The following is a 12,798-nucleotide window of genomic DNA, read 5'->3' on the forward strand; positions in this document are numbered from 1 at the left end:
CACATTCTTCATGTATGCTTTCTTAAAAGCTATAAATAGCCACATTTCCTGAAATGCGACCCACAGGGTATCATCAGAAGCACTTGGAATTCTTACTAAAGTGGAATTCCTGAGCTCTGTCCTTGGACATGAGGAGTCCCAGGAACCTGCACTTTCCAATAGCTTTAAGGGTGATTTCTATGCATACAAACGTTTAGACCTCAGTAAAGGCCAGTTGTTGATTTCAGCACCCCTTGGCAGCCGCAGCATCTTTCTTGTCTCTGTCTTTGCACATGCCACTGCCTGTGTAGCCTCTTCTCTTCCCTGTCTGCATGCTCATGGCCTACAAAATACCTTTGCTTTGCTCCTCCTGTCTCTTGGAAATGTTACCACTTCTAGAAAACCTCTTAGATTTCTTAGGCATGTTCAGTCCCCCCTCACTCAGGGCCTCTTACCCCACATACTGAAGTCTGGTTCTGTGAATGGTGATTTCCATGCCTTTTCCCCCCTCACTCAGGGCCTCTTACCCCACATACTGAAGTCTGGTTCTGTGAATGGTGATTTCCATGCCTTTCCTCATCGTCACCCACCTTCAAAAGCTGGACCCACACCCAGATCTAAGGTCAGTGTAGTGCTGTGTTAACGAGCCTCAGATGCACACAATCTACTTCTGCTTCCTGGGGCTCCCTCACTGAGCAACAGTGGGCACCCGACTGCACCTCCTGGGCCTCAGTTTCCTCATCTAAGATGCTCATGGGACCACCTAACTCCGATTTGTCAGGATTGAATGTGATAACTCGTGTGAGCTGCTTAGAAGAGTATGGTATCAGCTACACTTTTGTTGTTATTAATATTATCCTATCTGTTATCTTGTTATCTCAAAAGTGAGACAGAACGTCTGCCAACAGAGATGAGAAGTCATGTAGAACTTCTCTCCTTGTAACTATTGAGATAAGTGCAACACGCCTGGTAGGGGGAACAAAAAAGGAGCATTAGCTTTCTTTTTTTTCCCTGTTACCTTGTATCAGATAAGTGTCCAGACTTTGTTGCCTTATAAACCAGAGAAAATTCCCTTCTGGGGCTCCTGTGACTTGTGATGGTTCTCCTGCAACACAGGCAACCTCCATGGTTGGTAGGTTGCCTACCAAAGGTGGTAGGGCCGTCATGTCTCAGCCCTGAAACAGGTTGCTCTGTATTGTTCCCCACACACTAGAGACCAGGCTTACATGTGAAGACTTTCCTGGACACTGTGAGTAATAGAAGGGAAGAGAGAGAAATGTTAACGACTACTGATATTTATTGAGCATCCTTCTAAGTGCTTTATTCAGTCAGGAAACTTTTATTAAGCACCTACTGTGGGCTGGGTACTGTGCTATGAGTAATACAAAATAATTTATACTCGTGATTAGTCAAAAATCCTTGCATTGTGTTTACACTCCTGAGGGGAGAAAGAGATGAAAAAACGGCATAAAAAACTGTAGATTGTAACGCAATATGTTCTGTAGTGAGAAGAACTAGAGCATAGTAAAGGAGACTTGAGGATATTACCTAATACATTAAAAAAAAACAACACACACATGGCATGGAGAGGAAAAGTGCCCAACTTGATGCAGTAGGAAAGGATCAGGTCAGAGTGGGAGTTCAGGCGGTGTGCTGCCAGAGTCCACGCTCTTGACCGCAGTGCTTGGACAGCCAATGGCACCAGCTGGCCGCCTTGCCTTCCCTGAGTGCTCGAACGACAAGGCAGCCCACCTCCTCCCATAGACAGTGTCCTGAGCATGCTTGCTCTTCAGGGACCCAGGCCCCAAGTGCAGTGAAGACCAGAGAGCTGAAACTGTCATGGCTGTCTAGTTTCATGGAGCTTAGAGTCACCCGCAGAATTGGAAACACATTAGAAAAGAACTGTACAACCTCCATACTTTGTTTGGTGTTAAATAATGTTACATTCTGCATCTCAAAAAATTAAATCTATGTTGAGTCACATCAGCCCAGTACATCTGAATTTCAGTGACTTTGTTTCAATGGAAAGAGGTTAATAAGCATGTGCCTACCTGTTCTTTTAAAAAAATTTTTTTTTATTTTGTATTGAGGTATAACTAATTAACAAACAATGCCGTGATGGTTTCAGGTGAATAGAGAAGGGACTTAGCCGTACATATACATGTATCTATTCTCTCCAAAACTCCCCTCACATCCATGTGCCTACCTATTTTTGCTACAGTATCCTATCTCTAGCAAGACCACCCATAACTCTAAAGTAAATTCATTTATATCTATATATATATAATGAAACGTAATTTCTGCCCTCAGAGCTACAGAATGGTCATCTGCACAGCCCTGTAGAACTTACTCTCTGTCTAAATCACCTGCATTCAAGCAGGTCAGGGTTTCCATGTTCTCCAGGGACTTTGGGTGGAACTTTGTTCAATGTTTTAGTATCTAGGAAACCCTTGAAGTGATTTCCATGGAGAACGAGATACTCTTCTACAATGATAAATGCAAATTTAAGTCTGAGAGACAGAAAACAGTTTAAGGATTTCAAATGGCAATTTTCATGTTTCAAAAATCTTAAGAGACACTGTCAGATCCAGGATCCTCTGCGATAAGTGCTGCAACTAGGATGTCACAGGACTGCCCGAGATGGAGAGAATGTAAATGGCTGGTCCCATCCATCAATCCAGGACAGAAGAGAGTGACATCTCCATCAGTGACAAAGGCCCCTTTGGGAAATGCTGTGGAGTGACCCTGTTCCTACACATCTATCTACGCCCACAGCCATCTTGCATCCAACTTCTCTGTGTTTGCACCTGCTGTTTCCCTCAGAGATGGTCATCCTGCTGCTTTTCCACTTCCCCAGCCTATTCATGCATCACAGTGGGTTCCCACCTTCTCAAAGAAGCCCCCCTTTTCCCGTTAAGAGACCTGCCCACCTCTGCATCTCTAGCACCCACAGATTGGGACTGAGTGGTTCTCAAAATTTTACTGTATATATGTTTTCTCCCCAAAACTCCATGTACACTTGACAGAGGGACTCACTCACTTCACCCAAATTTACTGAGCCTCTGTAATAGTACCAGAAGCAGTTTGAAACAGGATAGATCTATAGAGAAAGAGCTGAGCCAGTTAGGTGGGGTCACTGTTGTCATAGAGCTTGTGATAGAACAGCCGTGTATTTCCCATCTGCTTCACACACATGTGCATTGAAAGCAGTCAAGAAATACCTGATGATTGATCAATGTCTCTTCTTGCTCAAAAAAAATGACTTTGAGATCCTGTGCTGTGCCTGACAAGGTGCTAAACCCTTAGATTTCTGGGATGAACAAAAAATAAACAGTGCCCATGCTCTTAGAGTTAAGTCACTCATTTAGTTTATGGGCTTCCCAGGGGGCACTAGTGGTAAAGAACCCGCTTGCCAATGCAGATAAACATAAAAGACACAGGTTTGATCCCTGGGGAGGGAAGATCTCCTGGAAGAGGGCATGGCAACCCACTCCAGTATTCTTGCCTGGAGAATCCATGAACAGAGGAGCCTGGCAGGCTGCAGTCCATAGGGTCACACAGAATTGGACATGATGAAAGTGACTTAACACACATACATGCACATATATAGTTTATAGAAGGATTTCTATAGAATGAATGCAACTTCTCACCTACAGTTCCTTAGCTTCCACACAAACAGAACTGCTTCTACTTTAAAAATCGTAATTAATCCACACAAATGTGTGTGGTGGGCATGACCCCACAGGTGAAAACACTGACATTCGGAGAGGTTAAGTGACTTCAGCCAGTAAGTGAGTCAGAATTCCACTGACTGTGGTTGTACCATTAGCTGCCTTGCAGGGAGACTGACAATGCAATGTCCACATCTTCCAGGGAAGTGTGATCTCTCACTGAAGCTAAAACACTCTTGAAAAGAATTGTGCAACCTCAGTAGACCTGGGAGATCTGGGAGTCCCAGATGGGTCTGCTGAAGTCTGCTGAGTCCAAACCCCAAAGATCATCCCCAAACATCTGGGAGCAATGCTCTTATTTTTGAGGATCTGAACGTGTGCTTTCACCAAGTCAAATAATGTGAAGGTGGAGCTGACATCCTCATGCAGATTGGCAAATGTTACAGAAAAATAAAGGAGTCAGAATGTTGGTTATTTCAGGAAGCAGGGTTTTCTGTATAAGAGAAATAACACGAAGACTCCAGGCTGAAGAGGTCAAGTTAAAATCTTGTGGTACAGAATTAGACTTATGACATATACAATAGACTTAATTTATCAGTTCTATTTTTTGAAAGGACCTAGAAGCATTTGGGAAGTGCTAAATTTTTCTGTGCAAAATGTCTTTATCAGTTTATGTCCAAAGATTTTTAAGTATATATATTGGCTATGGTTATTTGTTAGAGGATAGATGGAGACAGGATTTCTGTCAATTATTAAATAACTTACTTACTGTTCACAAAATACTTTAAGTAATGTAGAGGAAACTCTACAACATAATGGCCTATCCTCAAATTACATCTTCATTTCACAATTACATTACGATTATACTTCTTAAAGCCTGATAGAGTCATGATAAGGTAACCCAAGTAGTTTGTGTTACAAACAAAGGAGATCTTTCTGTCTCTGCTATGGGATAATTACTATTTCAATAAAAGATCCAAGAGTTCTCCAGGCTCTGCCTCAACTCAGTGAATAGAACATCAATAGTAAGTAATCCTTGTATCATTGCCGGAAAAATACGTAGTTATTTGTTGTGGCTTGATTTGGTTTTCTCTTGGATTTCTGACTCATTCCTGAGCAGAAGGGTGCATTGCATTTTATGTTAGCAATATGTCCTGTTTATTCTCATAATTCTATTTAATGAAAAACAAAACTTGGCCCAGGCTCTCAGAGTCCTGTGACTCTTTGTTAAGAACAAATGGATTTGAGACACAAATTTATGGTGGTAATGGGGGAAACCATCAATATATTTTAAAGTCAGCAGGCATAGTGGGGAGGGAAGTAATGAAGAGCTACAGATTCAGCCTTGGGTTCTAGCCTCCTTAACTTCTTGTGAGTAAACTTTGGAAAATTATGTAACTGCACGGGGCCTTTGTCTCCTCGGCTGTAATCATCATAGGGTTTCTTGGAAAGATTGAAGTTTAAGTATGTAAAATATTCTGCATATGATAGTACCCAGTAAATATTCTTTCTTTCTCTAGCTTTTCTGAGTGGTAATATTACAACTTTCTAGTAGATTTTTGAAGAGGAATTTGTCACACTTTGTCTACATACAATACATATATCCATACATATATTACAGGTAATGTGTTTCTAGAGTTCTACTTCATGCAAAATTTGTAAGTTTGTTGCTTTCAAATTTAATGTGTTTTACAATCTTTCTCTTTCACCCTATTTATAACAGTTCAACATGAATAATATCCTTCCATAACTCACATGAGCAAAGCTTGGATGAATCATTGGTTGTTCTCTTTTTCACCTTCCCAGGCCCAGCAAAGTCCTTCCCATAATTAATCCACTGCTAGAGTCCTTGACAAAGAGAGGCAGACTTTCTCAAGCAGAGATGGTGTATCCAACCTCACATCCATATTGACTCCATTTAAAAAAGCTATGATTCCTCTGGAATCATACTTTTGGACACTTACTTCTGGACACTCCTGGCATAAAATAAATATTATTAATAACTTTAAACTAAGATCATGGCATCCGGTCCCATCGCTTCATGGCAAATAGATGGGGAAACAGTGGAAACAGTGGCTGACTTTATTTTTTGGGGCTCCAAAATCACTGCAGATGGTGACTGCAGCCATGAAATTAAAAGACGCTTGCTCCTTGGAAGGGAAGTTATGACCAACCTGGACAGCATATTAAAGAACAGAGATGTTACTTTGTCAACAAAGGCCTGTGTAGTCAAGGCTATGGTTTTTCCAGTAGTCATGTATGGATGTGAGAGTTGGACTGTAAAGAAAGCTCAGCTCCAAAGAATTGATGCTTTTGAACTGTGGTGTTGGAGAAGATTCTTGAGAGTCTCTTGGACTGCAAGGAGATTCAACCAGTCCATCCTAAAGATCAATCCTAGGTGTTAATTGGAAGGACTGATATTGAAGCTGAAACTCCAATATTTTGGCCACCTGATGAGAAGAGCTGACTCATTTGAAAAGACCCTGATGCTGGGAATGACTGAGGGCAGGAGGAGAAGGGAATGATAGAGGATGAGATGGTTGGATAGCATCACCGACTCGATGGACATGGGTTTGGGTAGACTCTGGGAGTTGGTGATAGACAGGGAGGCCTGTTATGCTATGGTTCATGGGGTCCCAAAGAGTTGGACACGACTGAGTGACTGAACTGGACTGGATATAGAGATGCCTTAAATATGGACTTCTTTTGATGCAGTTTTCTTAGGGAGAGAATTCAGAGATTTGAAAGATAAAGTTCATCTTTACTATAGATATCTTGGTGGAAGATGTCATGTTATGTGAGAGAATTTGGCTGAGTCTCTAGTTTCTGTCCACTTTCCATTCATTTATTCTTTTGTCCTTTCATTTTTATTTTTCCTTTTATGGTATATCTTTAAACATTTTTGGAGCTATTGTCATGTGCCAAGACCTTTGAAACACATGGATAAACAGACTTCTCATTTTTAAAAGGTTAATCACCAAAAATCAGTTTCCAGGTGTTTAAATGTTAATGATTTGAAAGACATGCAAATATAGATGGGTAAATCACTATATTTCTGATGGTAGCCATGCAAAATTACCTGGAGGGGTTGGTTAAACTCTGCCTTTTTTATGCTCTTGTCTTAGAAATACATTACAACTGGTAGAAAACTCAAATGATGTTTTAAATAACTTACCTGGTTCCAAGTGATGCAATAGTCTCTAAAGGGCACTAGGTTTTCAAGGATTTAAGACATTGACCTTGTACATTTCAACTCTACATCAATATGAAATCCATAGTCTCAGTGTGACTTGCAAATTGCAAACAATGGATGGATTTCTGTTTTAAAAGGTAGTCACAGATCAGATTCCAAGTTGGAAGAAATATTTGTAACTTAAATCAGGCAGGAATAGTATCCCTCATCTGAAAACAGTCTTATAAAAATAGAAAATAAAAGTAAGAATTCTATAGATATATGCAAAGGAAAGATAATGAGACAGTTCAAAAAAGAAATGCAAAATCCTGTAAGTATACAAAAAGGTGCTTAACCTTGATCATAACAGAAATGCAGATTAAAGCTACAGTGAGATGCTAGGTTTCACCTTTCAAGTTGGCAAAAATCGAAATAATGACATTCTCTATTGGCAGCTCTCTGGAGACGTAGGTATTCCCATGGATTGTTGGGGGAAATGCAAAAATACAATGAATATGGAAGAAAAATTGACAATATCTAGCAAATTACTTAGGTATTTAAAATTGACACAGCAAGCCCACTCTAAGTATCTTACCTCAAAGATACACAAACAAAAACATAAAAAGAAATATGTAGAAAAATATTTTTGTAACACTATTTGTAATAGCAAAGGCTGGAGAAATGGCCATTAAGATTGGATTTTAAATACTAACATGTCACATGCAGGTGTAATGCAAGGATGAGAAATATGTGATACATAAAATGTACTCTAAGGTGATAAAAATCAAGGTCTATAGTATGTAAGGAAAGGAATAGATACAAATACACAGATACACACATAATTTGACATATTTTTAAAAACTACAAAAGGGGAGAAACATGAGAGAAGAAACATAAAATCTCACTCAGTTCTCTGGATTGAATATGCCTTGTGTTATAGGCTTGACTCTAAACATCACAATCTTAATACTTTTAAAACGAAATTAACTTTTTAAAAGGACTTCCTAAAATCAGCATGAAGACTAAAACAAATTAACTGCATATTAAATTGTTGACATTAGTACATGCATGCGTGTTCAGTCGTGTTTGACTCTGCAGCCCCATGGTCTGTAGCCCACCAGGCTCCTCTGTCCATAGAATTCTCCAGGCAAGAATACTGGGAGTAGGTTCTCATTTCCTCCTCCAGGGGATCGTCCCGACCCAGGAATTGAACCCACATCTTCTGTGTCTCCTGCACTGGCAGGTAGATTCTTTACCACTGAGCCACCTGGAAAGCCTGACATAAGCACAGATGGGGATTATTTCAAATAACTTTAAAACACATGGTTTTACTGTACATCTCTGATAAGATATACAAAGTTAACTCCAAAAAAATCCTCAACTTTTTTTTTGGTAATTGTTTTTTGTGGTAGTGTTGGTGTTATGAGACTGTTGTATTCGAGGATGGGCATCAAATATACAGTGATATTAGCAACAGCATTGAGAACCGGGATTTTTGACATAGAGTAAGGAAACAAAGACACACTATTGAAGAAATCAAGTTTTAAAATAATTAAAATAATAGTCCTAAATTAAAATTCATAGTGTATTTCACCTATGAAACAGTGTATATCTTAGTTCTATTGCTTGCATTTATCTTAGTTCTGTTATTTGCAAACATCTAGAAGTAATGGTCAACTCAATAGCAATGAGAGCTTTTGGTGTAAGAAATGTGGTTTCTAGATACTGTCTCCCATTAAATAAGAAAAATTTTTTAAAAAGCTTTTGGTACAAGATAAGCTCTTAATCATCACATTGTGCCAGAAAACAAGGAGACTGTCAAAGGTTAGTAGGATCAGAAGAACTCAAGAACCAAGTTGAGCCCAAAGGCAATGAGATAATAAGGATCATATCTGCAATGGAATGCAACTCATCACATACACTTGAACCCATCCATGAGGTTAGAATTAGATTTGAGAACAACAATATATTAGTTACTTTTGGATAATTTTAGGTTTCTTCATTTTGAATACTGGTTATTATAGGAAAGGAATGAAGCCTTTCCTGTATAAACTGTACCTCATAGTAACAGAGTAGTTGATAAGGGACAGTTTCTTTTTATAGAATATCCTGATTAGTCACCCAATTAGTCGCTGAAGATGGAATGATGCAATAGTAGCAATTTGTACACTGTGTGAAATAATACATCCAGGAAATGATCAATATTTGTTAATGTCACAGATAGACAAGCAGACATTAAGTACCTTCCAATGGATGTACAGGATACCTATGAGATTGTGTTGCCAAAAAGCCAAAATCAAACCTGAGTCTGGTCAAGCCACTGAATCTAATTTACAGCTTAGAGAAAATAGAAGAGGGAGAAAAGCATGTTCAATGACACCAAATCAACATAATCTAAAGCCTGAGAAATTCTTCAGGACAAAGGATCTGTTTTTTTTTCAACAAATAGAGAATCTGAGGAAGACAAAGAGGGGAGGGTGAAGAAGGAGGATACAGAACGGGTGGGAGGGGAAGAGAGAGAAAGAGGGAAGTTTGATTGTAGGATTATGGTTGTGTTGGCATCATAGTCTTTTGCTTTTAGAGATAGAAAAGGAGATATTTACAGATGAAATACTTTGTTGTCTGGAACCTGCTTCAAAATTACCCAAGATAAGGAAAGTGGATAAGGTTATAGATGAGGCAGAGGTTGCTATGAACTAATATATTCTGAAATTGAGTGATAGAATCATGGGGGTTCATTATACTATTCCTTATACTTTTATGTATGCTTGCTCTTTTCCATATTTAAATCACAGTTTTAAAAAGTATTCAGAGATTTCATGGCAACATTTATGAATTTAAGAATGACAGTTCTACTTTTAAACGTCTCAGTGGGACCCTCTGTGCTTTTCAGGTTGAATTCCACACCATTTAACATGGCTTTTCACAGTCAGACCTTAGTATGTACTCACCGTTGTCTGGAACATCCTTTGTATTTATTTCTGCCTGGAGAAACTCTGTTCCTCTTTCAAGAGGCAACACAAATGTAGCCCACTTTCTTGACTGTATTTCTGCCCCTGATTTAGGCAGAATTCATTCATCTCCCTCTCTTTTCATCACACCTTGTACATTCAACAGGCTTCCCAGGCGGTCTAGTGGTAAAGGACCTGCCTGCCAGTGCAGGAGACAAGAGACACGGGTTCAATCCTTGGATCATGAACATTCCCTGGAGGGCATAGCAAGCCACTCCAGTATTCTTGCCTAGAGAGTCCCATGGACAGAAGAGCCTGGTGGGCTACAGTCCACAGGGTCACAAAGAGTCAGACATGACTGAGACGACTTAGCACATACATTCAACAGTTATTTCTTCACTTAATTATTTTAAAAATTCTTTTTCCAGTGCCTAATGTAAGCCAGACACCATGCAGGTACTAGGGGTATTGAAGTAACCTAATCCATGCCCCCTTAACCTATAGTCTGGTGGAAGATCTCTTGAACTGTGATGAATGCAATGATGAGAGAGGTAAGGGAGCTAGAAGACATCTACTGGGAAAAGCCAGTCTAATCTGGAGCAAAGAAATACTCATGGAACCCCTCACCCAACACTGAATTTATGTTTGTATGTTTCTGTACCCCCTCTCCACCTTGTAAACTCCTTGGGGTTATCCTAAAATTTCTTACTGATTATGTATACTTTCTTTTCAAATCCTCAGTGCAGTTCTTCAAAGTAGCTACTAGTATTTCCCTTTAGAGATGATAAAAATCAAGGTTCAGAAAGGTAAGATCAGTCGTACCCAGTCAATAAGAAGACTTGGTCTGTCTGCTTGATGCCAAATTCTAAGCACTCTGCAGTGCCCCATGTTGTGTCTGGAGTATGGACTTAAAAATTGAGGAATTCCCAAGAGGCTGACTGATTCATGTAAATGTCAAGTGGTCAGCTTTCATTAGAAAGCTGAAATAGAACCATCCTGGTCCCAAGGGTTATTCTTGTATCGGTTGATTGGATTCTTCTTCTCAGTAGGAAAAGCACTCTAGGACAGTCATATTAATATCAAATTAATATCAAAAGGCTATAGGAAGACCCTTGTGGCTCAGATAGTAAAGAATCTGCCTGCATTGTGGGAGACCTGGGTTCGATCCCTGGGCCTAGAAGATCCCCTGGAGGAGGGCATAGCAACCCACTCCAGTATTCTTGCCTGGAGACTCCCATAGACAGAGGAGTCTGGCAGGCTACAGTCCATTGGATTGCACAGAGTTGGACACAATTGAGCGACTAACATTTTCACAGGAAGACCATGGAGCCCAAATGAAAGGAAATGAATACCTAAGGCACTGGTTCTCAACTAAGGACAATTTTTGCCCCACAGGGGACACTTGGCAATGTCTGGAGACATTTTCAGTTGTCACAACTCGGAGGAAGTGTGCTGGTGTTGTTTGATGGATAGAGGCTGAGGATGCCGCTAGATATCCTATAATCCACAGGACAGCCCCCACAACAAAGAAATAGCCAACTCAAAATGTCACAGTGCTGACCCCAAGATCCCTGCAGTGGGGTAATAAACTGACCCACCTGTCTTCACTACAACATATGGTGGAGGCGGATGGCTAGAGCCTCTTTTTCACCATAAAGATTGAAGGAGGAAGACTGAGTGAGAGACCACGTTGCCATTTCCCTTCATGACATCCATTTAGTGCAGTCATTCGTATCCGTCTCCTTTTCATCAGAAATAGAGGTTTTAGAGAGTAGTTTATATTATTGAAACAAAACTCTAATATCCAAAAAACGTGAGTGGTAATCCCACTCGCTGAATATACTTATATTGATTTGTTCATGTTCTTGTCCAGTTCTTTTCTTTTGTTCCTTCAGAAAGGGTGATACAGAGTATCAGTTAAGAGCTCCAGAGCGGAGGTCAGGATATCTAAGTCCGCTTACCAGCTCTGTCACTTTAGACAAGTAACTTTATATCTCCAAATCAAAGTCTGCACATCTGTGAATGGGATGCTAACCTCGTGGGGCTGTTATGAAGATTCAATAGGATAATCAATGCAAAGTGCTTAACAAAGTGGCTGGCAATGAAGAATGCTATTTAAATGTTAGCTATTATTTTTCATGTTTATAATTGCAGTATATTTACCATTAAATATTGCTCTTATTTACTTTCCATTTAATTGAATATATAATTGCTTACTATATATTCTACATTGCTATGAAGTTGTCATAATTAGAATCTTTAGTAAGTCATCTAGGCAATGGATATGTCACTGTTTATTTAACTCGCCCACGTTGGACGTTAAGACTGCCTCCACCTTTAAAGGGGCTTCCCTCGTGGCTCGGACAGCAAGGAATCTGCCTGCAATGCAAGAGACCCAGAGTTGATCACTGAGTCAGGAAGATCCCCTGAAGAAGCTAATAGCTACCCACTCCAGTATTCTTGCCTGGAGAATTCCAACTTGAAACACACACACAAATTAACATCTTCATATATGCACCTTATCCTGCATTTCACATTGTTAAACCCAGAAAAGCATTCAAGAATGTTGTTTACTAGATAGGAATGCATTTATACCTGTTGACACATTGCTTCCAAAAAGAGACTTTAAAAAATTTATTGCCATCAGCAGTATAAAAGTATGGCCATGTCAATGCATCTTTTGTGTTATCTTTTCCTATGAAAATAAAATATGCCAAAATAATATGCCATGGCTGTTCTTAGCAAACTTATTATTCAGGATAAACCTTTTAAATGTTTGTTCACTGGGTGGATTTCTTCTTGCATAATGCTCAGTGTTTGTGTCATTTCTTTATGTGTAACTGGGATGTTCTTTCTTAATGATTTATTGAGGACCCTTTGTATATAAATTACATTAATACTTTTTTTCATTAATTTCTCTGGTTGTCTGTCTCCTGTTGAAAATCATGGAACAAGAGTTATTTCTCCTCTTACATGCTAAGGGCAGGTGCATTTTGTTGCATCCATGCCTGTGTCCATGTGGAAA

The sequence above is a fragment of the Muntiacus reevesi genome, chromosome 2 (assembly GCF_963930625.1).
Source record: "Muntiacus reevesi chromosome 2, mMunRee1.1, whole genome shotgun sequence".
Taxonomy (NCBI): Eukaryota; Metazoa; Chordata; class Mammalia; order Artiodactyla; family Cervidae; genus Muntiacus; species Muntiacus reevesi.